The sequence below is a fragment of the Gymnoscopelus braueri genome (genome assembly GCF_963280865.1).
Source record: "Gymnoscopelus braueri genome assembly, chromosome: 13".
Taxonomy (NCBI): domain Eukaryota; kingdom Metazoa; phylum Chordata; class Actinopteri; order Myctophiformes; family Myctophidae; genus Gymnoscopelus; species Gymnoscopelus braueri.
Genome location: NC_137615.1, coordinates 31,851,505 through 31,868,880, shown reverse-complemented (window position 1 = coordinate 31,868,880; position 17,376 = coordinate 31,851,505). Strand labels below are relative to the sequence as shown.

The 17,376-nt window shown below is 41.7% G+C and overlaps 1 long non-coding RNA gene across 2 annotated transcripts; it reads left to right on the top strand.

Annotated features, from left to right (window-relative positions):
- Positions 1-581: 581 nt before the first annotated feature.
- On the top strand, positions 582-17,080 carry LOC308099031. Of its 2 annotated transcripts, XR_013934347.1 has the most exons (4): positions 582-715; positions 3,746-3,897; positions 15,708-15,818; positions 16,720-17,080. It is a non-coding gene; the product is annotated as an uncharacterized lncRNA (long non-coding RNA). The 2 variants fall into 2 exon arrangements; XR_013934348.1 differs by lacking the exon at positions 582-715 and having other exon boundaries at positions 3,701-3,897.
- Positions 17,081-17,376: the final 296 nt, after the last annotated feature.

Below are 17,376 nucleotides of genomic sequence, written 5' to 3'. Positions count from 1 at the left end.
GCACATACAAAGAAAGCACACGCAGTGAGTGAGCAGTGGTGGAAAAAGTACTCAAATTTTTTACTTAAGTAAAAGTATCAATACTGCTCAATAGGCTATATACTACTCTGTTACAAGCAAAACAAAATTTACTTGAGTAAAGGTATTGACATCAAAATGTACTCAAAGTACCAAAAGTAAAAGTACTCATTATGCAGAATGTCCTATTTCAGTGTTCAAAATCAAATATTTTGAAAATAGCTAAGCTCACAACGTGTCGCACGTGTTGTGAGCTTGTATCTGCTATTTTCAAATAGCCGAAGTATACATAGGGATAAAGTGGTTAATGCATGTTTTGTAATAATAATACAAATCTACAAAGTAACCAAAGTTTTCAAATATTTGTAGTGGGGTAAAAAGTACAATATTTGCCTCTGAGATGTAGTGGAGTAGAAGAAAAAATACAGAAAATTGGAAATACTCCAGTAAAGAAAAAAAACCTCAAAATTGTACTTAAGTGCAGTACTTGAGTAAATGTACTTAGTTACTTTCCACCACTGCATACACAGCACAGGACACGCAGCGAACACGCATGAAGCAGAGAAACACGCCCCCTGCTCCATAGGCTCACTTCCACACGGCTGCGGGTCATTATAATTACAATTTTCCTCGCTTTCCCTCTCGTCACAAGCACTTTATATCTTCCTAACCTCAGGACCAGACGTCCCATCTGCCGGTAGGTTCTAAATAATGCAGCTTTTCTATGCATTCAATCTCATATAGGCTATAATATGGTCTGTTATCAACATGTCACACACTTGTGGTGCTGTGCTTGTAAGGTACATAATGTTCTCTTTTTCGTGAACACAAGTGTGAACGTGTAGGGGAGGTGGAGCGACTTTGGTCCATTATAATGATTTCATCAGTTATTTGATGCGAAGAATTATTGTTTTGCAAAAGTTTGTATATCTGAAACCAGAGAATGCATTTTTTTAAAATGTTTTGGAATGTCCCAGTTTACTTTTATAGGTGTTTAAAAGACTGCTCATATCATATGTTAGGCCTGAACTGGAGTTTTCTGTGTGCTCTGACGTTGAGACACTTTTACTTAATGCATGAGACAGTAGGATTATCTGCCAGATGAGGTGTCCTGTATTCTTTCCACTCTTGGAGTTAATTGGTTGACATTTGATGCTAATGTAATTTAGAGTCTCTGGGGGTTTATATTTTAAATGCATATGAACTATCACTATTTTAAGAACGTGCCTCTCGAGGAAAAGGTAAGGGAGGTGGGAAAGAGAAGAGGAGTGGGTTATTGTGGGCGGGGGGCACTGGGCACAGTGGTCATGATCAAACCATTCAGAACACAGGACCTCAATGGAAAAGAGTCCTCAGGACTTTTTTTTATTATCCTTTTATACCCAAGTGTATGACTGTACTTATGCTGTTTGCATTTCTGTCTAATAAAGTATTCAATCAATCAATTAAAGGTCAAGTAGATTATAAAAAGAAAAGTACTTTATTACTTTCATTACATACCCAAAATGCACTACACCCTTCAAATCTGGTTGGGGTGACCTTGTATGGCCAATATTGGAATGAATGTATGGGCACGTGCAGCCAACACGCACAGTGAGCTTTGCTGCTGAAGACTGCATTTCCCAGAATTCCTAGGCTCATAAAAGTCAGTGTATGATGATCTATCAGCTTGGCACATGAAAATAAGAGATGAATAGCAGGCCAGTGGAGTAGGCTTTTTAAGCTGTGCTGTTTTTGTATGGCTGGATTAAAAGGCTTAGATATTAAGGCAAAACATTTGTAAAGTAGCGCACAAATTGATCTAGGCTTTAAGTGATAACTCAAAGATGACAGGCGAAGATATCCGACAATCCCTTTGCTCAAGCTGTGATATTACGACAATAAATACCATGGCCCGGAGTGAGTTATGCTTTTAATAAAATGATATTTGCCGTTTCAAAATGTCATTAGACGACGCACCCTCCAGTTAATCAATTTATCTGCCTGTCTTCCTTTTAAGGTGGACTTTCCCCCAGAAACATTGCACTATCCACTCCTCCACAGCTGAGTCTCCACGGAGATTGAAGTCCTCCTTAAATTCTGTTGCTGCTTTCAGCCGTGGAGTGATATACTGCATAGCTGCACAAAAACATTAGATTTAATAGCTATGGTCAGACCTATAGAGAGAGAGAGAGTTCCGTCACGCTTTGATCTCGCCGCAAAACGGGCTGCTATGGGCTGTAGTTCCAAAGGGAACTTCCTCATTGAGATGGACAGAGCATTTCCGCAATTCTTACAATGGGAGTCTATGCTAGTGTCGTCACTCTCATACTAGATCACGTTGGCTATGGTATATGGTCGCCACACCTATCGACCAATCAGATTGCGGGATTTGACCAACCCATTTTATTATGCGTATTGAAATGAAGCAATGACTGGAAACTCCCCAGGACACCCCTTTTTGTTTTGAATGCACTTCTGTTTCATATTTTCAGTTCACTTTAATTATCGGATTTTGGACATAAAAGTGTAAAAAATTCCGGTGATTCACATGCTGCTACTACATTGCAGCATTGGCCAAGTGCCTGGAAAAAGGCATGGAGAATCATTGAGCAATTGTTTACCAATAGGCTAGGCATTTACTGTACAGGACGTGTCACACATAAGCATGTATCTAAATTCAAATCAAATCAGGCTGCAAACTGTTCACTGAATGTTGTGTAACGTCATGGTGCTTGATAGTCTTGAATAAAATAAAGTAGCTGTCAAAAATATTTGGCTTGTTGAGAGACTTTCATCGTGGTCAAAGGCTGTAATGACTTGGTTTACAATTAAGATAATGAATGTTGCCATTCTGTATCATGTTAATTTAGTTGTGGTTGGGCTTATTAAAGAAGCAAGTGGGGTGCTTTGGGTTCATGGCCTAAAGCACCCCAACCCACAATGTCCTTGAAAAACTTTGACTTACGGCAAGGGCATAAGTAAAAACCTTGTTGACCTTTACTCTGCAAGATCATGCAGTGACCAATAAACAGTAAACAATCATGCAGAGTCTTTTCTCTCTGTTGAGGCCTAAATATTTTGACTTTTGCAGCCAAACCAGATTCATCACTCTTTTACGCCAACTAAGCTTTTTACGCATGTTATGTTACAGTAATGATGATGAGTCTTTCCTAAAAGATACCAGCAGATGGCAGGATTCCATGAATCATGTCAGAGGCCCCTCCACTCAAAGTAGGCTATGCACTGTGAAACATGCACCTCTTAGGAGATGCAGATGGATGCCATTGGTCATTCTTCTCAAACACTTCTCTTCTGTGAAGTGTTTTCAGCATATTCTTGCTAGTAGGCTATTAAGGCTATAATAACTATTTATATTGCAAGTATGCTGCAACGACACATCTATGATTGTCCATCTTGGTGGTCATTTCAAGACTGCAGGCATCAAGCAGGATGACTGACCACTGTACTCCATTGGCATAGTTCTACTGGCCCCCCACCTACTAACCTGCCCTGTCCCCCTCTCAAATGTCCCTCCAGATCAATCATCTTCCCCTCTGAACTTTGTCTGGGTCAGTGCCCCTCCCCCCTCCTTATGTACACATGTGCTGTGCCCTCTCACATTCTCTCTTGTCCCCGCCCCTCTCATGCGTGCCCTCCCCTAACACTGAACTCTTCCCTCTGGTCTCCCATTCTGTCTCTCTCTCTCTCTCTCTCTCTCTGTCTCTCTTGGTGTACGGATCCATAGGCGTAAGGAGGACAGGACCACCCCCACCCCCAGCACTCAACACACATCAGCCCAGCCACACAACAGGCAGACATGTCAGACTCTGAGACCGCCGCACCTGAGGCCCCCGTCCCTGCTGCCTGCGCCAGCATCAAGGCCGACCTGGACAAATGGTAGGTGGAAGTGTGATCATTCACCAGTGGAAGTAGTGGGTGAGTGAGGGGAAAGTGTATCGTTTTGGTGTTCGCCAGTGGGAAAAGTTATCTATGGAGGGGATAATTGTTGTTAACCACTTGATCCCTAGCGTCCTTATTCTGGGTTGAACATTTGCCAAAAATATGCAATTGAATGGGTGGGGGGAGGACCTAGTGTAGTGCCCTGGGGGACTCCTTAAGTTTGTAGGGTTTAATTGCTTAACAAAGGTAATTGTTCATGTCTTTTATGCCCCTGGAAAAGAGGTAACGGTTATTAAGTTGTGCACATAAGCTCCATAAATCCTCCACTACAACACTGGCATTCGCTGTTCACTATGCCGCCATAGTTATTATGATGGGTCCTCCATCGTGGCACCAAGCTCTGCAGGCGTCGTGGACTTGCTCTTATTACAGTGACACTTTGCATGTTCTCCTGTAGCTCAGAAAGGAGTTGTGTTTTGACAGTGTTCTGAACTGTTGGGATGATGTGCAAATATAGATTTGAGAATTTGTTTTACATGTTTGATTTATATATTTGAACTGTGAAGCATTAGAGCAGCTACTGTGATAGGTGCGTCACAAAAATGACATTTATTTTCGCGAATACAGTATTTTAGCTAAATCGCATTTTGTAGTCGTGACCGTGCCGAGAGACATGGGCTGAATTGAGAAAGGGAAACTGCGCCATGTTAAAATGGAGTCACCCCTTGGGACATTGTGGTTCACGTTGAACGATGAATTGGTGCGAGGATTAATTTAATTTGAAGTCTTGGCGTGCTGAAACATAACTGACTTGGACATCCTTGCAGGATGCACAGGTCAAGGTTAATGAAAATTAGGGACACTCCATTGAGGAGGGATACGGGGACATGATGGTGCATGCGTGTATGTGGGAGAGGGGTTTACTGTGCACAACTGCACATCCATGCGCCTGGTTGGCCACTGGGAATTTGGCTACTGTACGTCACCATCCCTCCCCAGAATCCCCTGCACTTGCTTGTTATGACTCCAGTCTGTGCCCCCCCACCTTATCCCCCATAGTCCCCTGTCTCCTATGTCCTTTCCTATTGCTGTGTAAGCGATGCTAACTCACCAATCCCTTGTTCCAACCTTGTGTCTGGGTAGAGAGTGCACCTTCCCTATCCTTGACGCATGTAAACACAAGCCCCTCCCCCCGTGGATTAGCTGAGTGCGATTCTTGTTGAGTGGGTTTTTTCTCTACGTAATACAGCAGGCTCAGAACAACATGGATGACTCTGCTCTCTCTGTGTCGCTCAATGGCATTGCAATGTCAAAACAGGAGTTCAATGATGATCAGCTCTACATTCTCACTGTAGATCCACTTTGTGGTTCATTCATGTCTATCAGTAGTAGTCCATTACTCCATTCTGACAGATGCTGGTTATTTCTGGTTTGTTGCCAAGGTTTAAATGATCTAATTAAAATCTACTACTTTGTACTATCCTTTCCAGCAAACATTTTACCCAATGCCCAGGAAGGCTAGCAACAATTATGGATTTTTACTTGGTGTTTAGCAGTAAAGGGTGCAACAAGAAATGACTTAAAAGTAAAACATGTAATCAATGTTACTGTTGCATGACTATCTAGGAGGAAGCTACATATTATCAATGTTATTTTGTATTGGTTGGTTTAGAATTGACTAATGTACATTTTTGTGCCGTTCAGGCAGACATTACAAAAAAACTAAGCTCATTAAGCTCATTTTAAAGACAACCCAGCTCAAAAAGACCCTGCTTTCTCCCAGCCAGATGGCTGGACACTGATAATGCACCAGTAAGGGTGTGGGGATGGAAGATAAGCCAACCAGTAGGGCAGGGTGGGAGCGTAGAGTTGTTGCTACTAGGCAAGGATACGATCATTACTCAAGAAGTTGTAAAGGTTTTGCAACTACAGAGGTTATCTCCTGACTCCTGGTTGTTACTTTTCGACTTGGTTATGTTTAGTTTGGCGTGTGTGCATTGCATTTCATTCTGAATGCACTCTTAACTCAAACTATTAGACCTTTTGGGTTTGGATAATTCCCTTTTCACTGCTCATTGTATCATTGATACTAGATTGAATAATTGAAATAAGAAGATAAAAGATTACAGTACTTATGTGTTACACACTTCTATCAAAGGGCAGGTAGTTGTGGTGGTTGCTCACCGCTAGACATATTTTATTGCTGCTTGTTAAAGTCTTGTGCTAGGAACTTTGCTCTGTGTGGCAGTACAGTATAGAGGCCTTTGATGTATGGTCAAGGCCACATGTTAGGAACATGATCTTAGGGATATGATGAAACGTATGTAGCTGTCAAAGTGGTGCATCATTCCTTTAGGTGATTATGTGAGCTGTTAAATGCAGCTAGGGTAATCAAAAACCTTGACCGTGTAATATTATAAGCAGTCGAATGCCATACCATGACACCTGTGTGACCAAGGTAACACTATAGGTTACTGTATCAGGCTACAGCATTACCTTAGCGTGGTAGTGTTACCTGCCCTTTGACTCTGGGTGGTAATGACTTTTTAAAATAATAATGTTTGAAATTACTGTCACTAGACAAACGTCATCTAACAATATAGTGTGCAAAATCAATTGTACCACACGTTTGCTTAGTTGGGCTTAATCGGAGACAAAGGTGTGTATAATGTCTCCTTTAACACGGTTTAGCCCTTGTAGTGAAAATCAATCAGGTGTGAAAATGGTTTGCCATTTAAATTGAACCCAGAATAGCTCATTGGCTAGCCTTCCCTGTAAGCAAAATACTTTTTTTTTTTTCAATATTTGGCCATGCAAGACAGGGTTATTTAAAAACCGTAAGCTCCAAGCCAGGCAACCTGCTGGCTCTGCACTCTAGACTACAGTACTATACTAGCTTGCCAGTTGGCAACTACAGTAACTGCACTCAATGGCAGTTGGATGGATGTAATCAAGAGATGTCTCAATTCACAAGTCCTTCATGAGGACTGATCGCTTTCATTAATGGGACTCCTCCAGTTGGACTCCAGTAGGACTCCTCCAGTTGAGGAGTCCTACTGTGTTGCTACCTATATCATCTCAGTAAACTATGCTGTCTGTTGTTAAAAACGTTATTGTCAAATAGAAGATCTACAAGCTCACAAGTTGCATCCTGATACATTGTGAGCCTGTAGATCGGCTATTTCAGGTATCTTTTCTTTAAATTAAAAATGTGTTAAATTAATGAATTTCTCAATATCTATTGAAGTATTGGGTCAAATATTGTGTGTGTGATTTGTCATATTGCCAAGCCCTAACAGTTGGGCTATATGTAGACCTACTGTATGTTATGTGTACATGCCTTTTACCCTGGGTTGAATCGTGTTGACTATGGCAGTGCCATGCTTGCCCTCTGAGCTTCACAAGTAATTGCAGTATCAGTGCGATGCTGTACTTGTCAAGCTTCATGGGCCCTTAGACTTAACTTGCACTTCCCCTCACATGACCGTGTCGTTCATCAAAGATAGTGGTGTGTTAACTGCATTTGTCGAAACCTGCGTGCAACCAAGTATAAATTGGGCATTAGATTCGATTTAGATTGTATTGTCCCAGAGGACAGCAGTTCAACACAGTATAAACACGGCAGCATACAGATAGACCAGACCATGTCATTTAGGGTCTTTCTGTTAATAATGATCCAGCCTATCCATGCTCCATTCATGTGAGGCTTCTGAAACCCCAAGCAAGCGTAAAATTAACATGGCTGACGCTGTGTAATGAACACCAGACCTGCTGTGTATTTATAGAAACATGGCGCTTAAAAGTCAACACATAGTGTGTGTGTGTGTGTGTGTGTGAGTCTATATATGTGGATCCCATGACATGTTCCTGTCGTTCCATAGATCATGTTCCTGCTAAACTTGACACCTGTTTCTCTTCACATACTGTAGTCAGCCAGATCAGCGACAGCTTCACATTCACGCCCAGTCGAGGACCTACACAGTCAAGGAGCTGTATGGAGGCGGCCATGTTGAATTTAAACCCTCATAGAGGTTGTGGTGATGCTGCATCTTTCGGCCAACATATTTTCCACAGTCGGATCAATTGATTTTCTTTTTTTACTTTTATACTTGTAAAGGTTCAAGGTTGTCATAGCATTTGTACAAAAGTTGTCAAGTGAAGGTCTGACCTTGCCCAAGGTCACCTTGAAGTCAGCTTAACCACTTAAATCCTATTTTATACTTTGTCTTATTTCAAATATAATAAATAGATCAACAAGCTCGCAACCTGTCTCGACATATTGTGAGCTTGCCTTGTAGAGCTGCTATTTTGGAAGGTTTTACATTTCTTTTATCGGAAAATGTAATGTTTGAAGAGTTTCACCTATGTCATGCCCAAAATTGTGATGCCAGGTTGAAAGTGGTATTAATACATGTGGGAGAATAAAACAATGCATGCTTTATTTTTGGTTGAGCACCTTTTTTAATTATACCTTGCATGTGTACAGTATACACAAACCTTTCACCTTGAAGTCGAGTTATGAAACGGCAGACAGGCATGCACTGTTCAGTTCAGGTTTGAGGTGTTCAGCATTTTGCAGTTGATACTGTCACCAGAATGATGACCTTAGTATGCAATTCACTTATGCTCAATCAGGTGCACCCTATGATTGGCTGCAAAGATTTAACACTGCTTTTCCATACAGTAATGAATGAAAGTCACCCATTTCTAGTTAATTGTACTGTTACCATTCCTATTCCGTATTCTGACTTTGCTCAAGTTGCCTCATTTCCTTTATTTGACTTTCACTTTCAAGCCAAGTAGTTGGACCATATTCACACGGCGGCCATGTTGGCATTTTGCATTGAAAAAACGGGGTGGCATTTCATTAACTTAATAGCAAAATGGCCGCCGTGTGAATATGGTCTATTTGAAGTAGGAGTCATTGGCATTTGCGATCATGTATAATGTCAGTCTATGGAGGGCTTTATCTTGTAAGGCGAGCGCAGTTTATGACCTACCCCATCAGCTGTGGCCTGTGTCCGATTTTGGCAGAACGACATCTGAGATTGCTACGGACTCTAAGAAGCGCAGTTTAGTAGTTTAACAGGGCAATTCCGTTCAACACAAATACAATCTAGGTGGAAAACACGAGACTGAGCTGCCTATAGTATAGATTAGACTTGTTGATTACACATCCACTCATCGCTGTGACTAGGTGAGCTAATGGCAGAAGTTAAACATTGGCTTTGTTGCAGAACTCTAATCCATCCTTAACTTGTTATAGGGTCGTGATCCTGTGTACTTTGAGACATGTCTTTCATAAGAGTAAGGTACACACACACACACACAGGGACACTGAAGCCTCACAAGGGGGGGTATGTGTGCCGCTGACATGCATGTGCTTGCTGTGGCCTTCATGGAATCCTTCTGGTGTTCATTTAGAATCTGGTGACTATGCAATAGTTGGCAACGTGAGCCGCCCCTTCACTCAGCTGGGCTTTCTAGTATAGAACTTCCTCCTACAGTACTAACATTCATCAGACTAAAGCTATGTCAACAACTCCTGAGAACTAAATGTATTTCTGACTATAAAGATCCCCAATGATTGAAATGTTCTTAGGCTATAAAACATCAGAAAGGCATTTCAGTGACAGACTTGTGGACATGCGTTTGTATTTTATGTCCTACACCTCCTGGGTGAGCAGTATGTACATGTTTTAACTTTTGCTTACCACCGTTCATCCTTAGTTCCAAGCCAATCAAAGTTAATGGTGTGAAAGCTTCGATTCTCATTGCTACAATATGATGCTTACTATTATGCACTAGCAGGCCTCTTCTGTGTCTCAGGGTGACCTCGGGACCCTTACTAACTATTATCGTCTGGGGTCAGTGAACAGTGATAGTGATATTAATATTAATTTAATCCCAGCATAGTTGTAAATATTCTTGTTCTCTTTAGGTATACTTGAGTAGGAGGGCTTTGTACTGGTTAAAATGGAATGGAAACCAGGCTTTCCACAGGTACTGTACTGCAGAAAGCCTGGTTATGGACTGGTTATCACCCCTCAGTCTATGCTCTTAAACAAATTATTCATACTTCGTTGTATGACCATGTTGCTCGCAATATGATGTGACACGGTCTCACAATGAAGTGCAAATTAATCGCTGACTTTATGTGTACAATGCGCCGCGACGCGCCGTAGATTGGCTATTTTTGCTTTTTATTTCTACTTTTTGGGGGTAGAAGAGTAGAACAGTGTGAATGTGGTTGAGCTGTGTTCTTGACCAGTGTATTTTGCCTGTGCTGCAGCACCTGCCTGAGTCATCTATTATGTATGCAAGTTGCAGAGCACAGGCCCCTACTCACTCTGAATAATTAAACCTCCATTTCCTGATTGTGTCCTGAGACAGAGTGAAGTCATCTCCCCTGCCAACCACATTGGTGGCCAGATCAACACATTATGTCAATGGTTCTCAACCAGTGGTCCTTGAGGCAGTTCCAGGTGGTCCCCAGCTAAATGATGGAGACCAAATGGACCCTTATTGGGTAGCTCTTTAACTCTTGAGAGTGTAAAATTAAACCAAATGGGCCTGTAAGGGGTCCAATAATTTAGTTTAAATTATTGTTAAACATCTGCATTACTTAATTAAAGAATTGTGATTTTGATCAACGATAGCCTGTTATCTCTCCTCTATGGTACCACATCAATACAGCATGGAATTGTGGACAAAATCATATCCAACGATAATAAAATAAAATCTCATCAATTGGTGGTCTGTGGCTCAAATGCCGAATAAATAATGGACCTTGATATGAAAAGGGTTGAAGGGTTGTTAATGCTAGCCTAGCATACAGCATTGTGTGGTGGCTGGAGAGGCCCGTTGCCTACTGTCAATGGAAAGCGGCACAGGAGGTTGAGCGGGCGTCTTGGAATTGGAAGGTTCCAGGCTCGATTCCCGGGCTCCTCCTGGCTGCGTGTCAAAGTGTACTTGAGCAAGACACTGAGCCCATGACTGCTCCCGATGAGCACGTTGGAGCCTTGCGTGGTTTACGCCGACCTTGTGAGTGAATGGGTGAATGTAATGCACATTGTAGGGCCTTGCTACTAGTTGCCTTGGCAGTACGGCGCTGCACGGTGTAACGTGACCTCAACCCCCCCTCCCCTTACGCTGGCTCAGGAGGGTGCGTGACCATTGCGGTGGTGGTGGTGATGTCATTGGATCTGTCCTGCATCAGTAACCTTCGGCCCCTCGCTCTTCCTCCTCTGTACACGTGACTGTTTGTCCTACTGTTTGCTCTAATCCCCCTCCCAATGCACTCTTTAACTAAATGTAAATCAAACACTGTAAATCTGCTCTCCCAAAATAGGGATGCACGATATTGACATTTTGGCAGATAACGGATTAATTGCATGGTCAAATCGATCGATAACATTATTGTAATACAAGTGTCCTGTAGGGTTTACCTTAACATACATCTCTAAGACACATTCTGCTGTCTGTCAGCACTACTGCCTTAAACATGTAATGTTGTGGTGTTAGTAGGAATAAACACAGAAGCACCCGGGAGGAAGTGGACTAAGACTTTCTTTTCGTTAACACTTTTTAGCTTTTATTTGTTTTGCTTTACAGGTAGACCCTTTTGCAGAAAACACTGAATCTTCAATCATCACAAAAGGCTTTATCAGCTTCATATTGACACATAAATATTCTAAAATAAAATATGAGGATTATGTTGCCGATACCTTTACCGATTTTGCACTTTTAAGCAAATATCGTCTGATATGAGCGATAAATCGTGCGTCCCTACTCTAAAGAAGTATCTCATCTCCTCATATTCCCCCGGAGTCACTCCACCTCTTTCCCTCTACTACATATCTACCTCTGCTCGTCCTAACCTGCCTGGAGCAGAAATGGCATTCTTTCTCTCTCATCTCTTTACTCTTCCCTAGATTGTTTTGTTCTAGCACTTTCTTCTGTGCACCTTTAAAAAAAAAAAAAAAAATGTAAGTATGGAAAATAAAACGGTGAAGCTGAACACGATAGATAATTGGTCCTCACTAATACTCGTGATAAAATGGTACCATTTTTGTCTACTCACCGTGTCTCCGAGTGACATCATCGATGGAGAATTCAAGCTAATAGAAACTGCAGGCTTTCTATTGATGCAATGCAAAGTTAATACAGTATGCTATATTGGAAGCCATTGTTCACGCCTTAATAAAAAAAACCTGCCTAACGATGATGTCACTGGTAGGGGGGTTTCTGAAGTGTCCACGGCTCTCCTATGAGACACATACCGAGTAGAATAAAATGTATACCGTTTTATCATGAGCATTAGTGAGGACCAATTGTATGAACATAGGAACCCCTATTCGTTGTTATACCTTTAAATCCGGGAACCCCTTTTTGTAACATAAGCTGCTGCTATATACAGTATAGCAACATGTTTTTTGGGGGAATAAAAATCCAACGTTTTTCAGAATACTTAAGTCAGGATTTAGAAGGCGTTTTTAGAATCGGCCTCAACTTAATAGATTTGTAACCTAAATCGTTCTTTAGGAGAGCATGACAATTTGACAATTTTAGGTTGGTGCTGATTTTCCTGCACCTTTCAGAGTGAGTTCTCAACACAATTAACACACTGAAGTGTTTTCACATGTCCCCACGATGGAATGATTTGATTATTTATAAGCACATTTTCCCTTCATGATAATTTCACATAACTTTGCACTGCACCCATTCAAGTACACCGAAATGTAAACTTGTCCCCATTCACTGCTTTGCATTGTGTGTGTTCCGTGTATGTGATTGAGGACAGGGTTGGCTTTGTTCTCGACTTGGTTAATCAGACTAATTGGTTCAGTTGATGGCACACTGGTCATGTAGGGCAGAGGAAACAATCCCCTCATCTCTCCTTCCGTCCTGAGATTATAATAAACTCAGGACAGAAGGAGAGATGAGATTGTAATTATATATTCCACCTAGACTCACAAGTCAGTACGTTGGTATATATTTTAACTGTTTCAGATGGTACTTTCTTGTTTAATCTACTCAATCTGTGGGTTGTTCAATTGAGAAGAATGGGGGAATGAGGAGTAGGCTGGTGGTAGGATTATCTGACTCTGCAGCACCAGAATAAGTATTGAATGTGTGTTCTGCACTGCTGTCATGACGTTTGCATTGTGCTTGGATATACATATACACACTCTTCACTGATAATGCATGCACTCATTGACTAACAAAAAATCTATTATTCGCAGTTTCGCACACATCAATACACAATTCCTCTGCCCCACACACTCCCTGTGACCCATGCTAACATTGACATTCATGTCGCACTGATGCGACATGAATGATGCTCCATCGTGCTAACGCTCTCCCTCCATCAGTAGAATGGGCAGAGTGAAGCCTGTTAAGGGCTGTGTCCACAGAAAGCATTTTCTGACTTCTATGGTAAAGACATGGTACTGTAGAAGCGCTACTCTTCCCACCACTACACTCTCAGCGGCTAGCATTTTTTGACAGAGTGCTCTGAGCATTTGAAATAGAAAATGGTTCAACATTTGGAGGCTGGCACCACTCATCAATGACGCTTTTCTTTCGTCCAACCAATGAAAATCGAGGAAGAGGCTGAACTAAAAAGAAGAGGAGATGCTGATTCCAACTGTGAACCCACACACTCCTACCGCTTCTCCTATCTTAATCAAGATTCACCACTATAGCAATTGCAAGGATTCGGTTTCTGGCATTCATTTTGTGATCCGTTAACTATTTTTTGTTTAGGCTACTTGTACTATTAACGCAGTTGACGACGTGACGATCAATCCTAGCAACAAAATAATTCTGTCTGCTTTAGAAGCGCTCTAAGCATTCATATTTTTGATATTCATATCCAAAGAGCTTCGCTGTGAAAAATGCTTTCTGTGAACACAGCCCCTTAATCTGCATGGCTGAAACAGCTGTGTATTACATAATAGATGCCAAATGTAGCTGCAGCCTTGAGGCAAAGGCAGGCCAGTCATCCTGCGTCGTGCAGAGCTTAATTTCCATTTTCTGTGATGATTAGACTAGGGCCTTAACATTGACTGTGTCAGTGGTTCCATTCCCTGTATACTGAAGCTCCATGAGATGAGCAAGTCACCAATACACTGCCCATGTTGGAGTTCCGCCCAAACTGACATGTTTGTTTTTATTTAGGTGGTACAGCAGTAGTTGCATATATAGTTTAATAGAGTCGGGAGAGACTGGTTCCAGCAGAGACATCAGGAGTTCTCCTGGTCTAAGATGGGAATGAGGGATGTGGTGGAATAGAGTGAGAAAGAAGGGGTGGCTCTGCAGTTGTCCGTCAACTGCAGTCCCCTCCCCTGCGGTCTCCCCCTTCTAGCTACTGTACGTTTCCTCTCATCTCTTTGCATCGTCCACACATTGGCACTCTCTCGCACGTCTGCTACCAGACAGATGGGCTCAGTCCTACTGCTTTCTGTATCTCTTTTTCTCTGTATCTCTGGCTTTCTGGTCTTTTTATGGATTTCCCTTCCTCTCCCTGTCACTCTCTTCTCCTCCCATCTCTGTCTCTCTCTCTCTCTCTCTCCCTCCCTCCCTTCTGCCCCATCACCCTAATGCACCATGGCAGCGTCTGCTGCTGTGTTTGGTGCTGGATGCCTGAAATAATCTCTCACACATCCCTCTTTTTTTTGCCAATCTCTCTCCGTTCTTTCTCTTTCATTTTCACTATCCCATCCCTCATTCTGTGCAGAGGCCAGTTTGTGACAAATCACTGAAAAGGAGCCCTGGTTAATGTGGGAATTTTTGAGTGGTGCTAGCCACTCCAAGGAGTGACTTTGTCCGTGTGTCCGTCCGTATGTTTGAGCACAGCCTCAACAGCTGCGGCTGATTGCAACACAAAGATGCAACCAGTTACACTAATTATACACACACACACACACACACACACACACACACTTTTGAGTAAAAATACTTAAAATGAGTAAAAATACTTAAAATTAGTAAAACACTGGGTGTGATTTTTACTTTAAAGTGAAATAAGTTGCAGAAAGCAAATGGGTCTAAAAAAACTTTTTGCTGATACAGAAACAAAATGTAAGACTTTAAAAGGGAGCAGACTCCCTTATTATGTAGTATTATGTATTTAACCTTGATTTTAATTAGCACTACATTCTGTTCTGTTCTATTTTTATTTTATTTGTATCTATTTTTGTTTTAAGCCAGTCCTACTACTGCACATCTCTATTGATCTCTACAGTTTTAATTGGCCAATTGTCCTTTTTAGTTGGTGCACTTTGAGCACAGTCAGCAGCATTTTTGTATGAAAGGTGCTATATAAATAGGGTATTATAATAATTATACTTTCCTGCAATTATACTCTAAATGTGCTGAATCTCACGTCACAATGAAATTATTTAGATTAAGTTGAGTGGGCATACATACAGGCATACAGGACATGTTCAATGTGGCCCCTGAAAGAACTCTTCATTTCCATTGACAACCCAGTCTCTGGGGCTGTTCACACCAAGCACTATCACTATAATGACAACTATATTGTTCACCTATTTGGTATAGTTGTGGTATGGACTCTGCCATTCACTTTAGTTAGAATACATTTTGTAACTATTTATTATTTATAGTGCTTGGTGTATATGGCCCTAAATTAGATGGACCAGTAACTGAGAGATTAACTGAGAGATAACTAAAATGGACCCGGACCGGGTCCATTTTGTACACTCTGTTAACACCATTTGGTTCCATTAGTTTGTCTGCCACATTCAGGCCGTGTCTAACCCATTATGTTGTCCCTCCTGCAGTGTATCAGAGAAAGGAGCAGAGGGCTGTAAGGACCTGCTGGAGGCCTTCGCTGCCTGTGTGAAGGGTGCTGCTGAAGCCACGTCGTGAAGAGCCTAGCTCCAACCACTAATGTAAGGATGTCACAACTCTCTACCGTCAAGGTGAACGTGTCCCACTAGTAGGACGTTTTGCTTGGGCTTTCACCCATGCTGAAACCATAAAAGACAAACATCAATCAAAAAATATACAAAGATGTTAACCACTTTTCAACATGGCGTCCCTATTTTGGCCATGTCCATGACCATTTTTCCAAACATTTCACAATTTTCAAAAATGTCATTTTAACTTGGCTGTAGCTGATTGGGTAGAGAGGCCATCTGGTAATCAGAAGGTTACCCCTGAGCCCTCATCATGACCGTCTGAGCAGCCATCAGCTGGGTGAAACTGAATTTCTCCCATGGGATTAACAAGGGTCATCCCCTTCACTGATGTTTAATAGACATTCATGGCACTTACTCTGGCCATGCCCTTTTGTGCAGTCGCTCTCGATAAGATTAGCGAATAAGATCAGCTAAATGCATAAAATGTTTTTAAATTAAACTTTTCATCTGGTCTGCCTTGTTTATCAGACAGTCAGACACAATTTGGATATATTGGCAACAATGACTCCAGGGCCTTGGATCGGCACAGTGCATGATAGACTTTGATTCTCCTTTCTTTTAATGGATGCTTGGAGCAGCGCCCGTAAGAATTTGTGGGGTGTGAAGAATGCAAGTTTACCACACTTGCACAACAAGCTTCTCTGTGTGGACTTGCTTGCCTAGTAAGAATTTTGCTACGCTAGTTTTTAACAGTGTTCCATGATGTCGGTCTGCTAAGGAAACATACAGCCTAAACCCTAGTAGTTGGCATAGTACATAGTAATGTTCTTACTTTCCATCTTTCTTTCTTTCATTGCATTACTTCACACTTTCTCTTCCCAATTCCCATACAGTCCACCCTGTAAAGTCCTTATTATGTTTATCCCCCCAGGTCCACTGCACTGAGTCCTCAAAGTTCCCAGCATTCCCTTCTGCACAACATCTCTGGACTGAACGACGATGATGATGATGATGGCGGCATAATGAAGATTATGCCAATTCGGGCAGAGTTCGGGATCCGGCGGCAGAAACCACAAATTGTCTTCCCCTCTCTCTCTCTCTCTCTCTCCTCAGTCCTCCCCTGTTATACGTCATAAGTGGTGTCTTCTATACCTCCTTCACCCCTTGTGTGGCAGAAATAATAGCATCGACTTGTAGACAATTCCGCAGAGCCGGTGGGTTTTAATGTAAATTGTCAACTTTGAGATGAATACATCTAAATGGAAATAAAGTATAAAAAACTTGATATAAAAAGGAAAACATTGATTTGACTCCACTTTTTTTCAGTTTGGTTCAGATGTTTGTTGAGGCTTCTCTGATGTTTGCGACCTCAAACAAATTGGAGTTTTCAAGAGACATGGCCTATTAACAAGTGTGTGTACACTACAACCCAAACCTCTACCAATGTTTAATTGTGCTTCAAGCCTTAATCTTCTCTCAACTTTACTTGAGGACACACATTATGAAAGTTAGCTATTTCAATTTGATTGATCGGGGGTTACACAAATCTGTGAATTATTCAGTTACATCAGAAAGCCCAATTAGGATT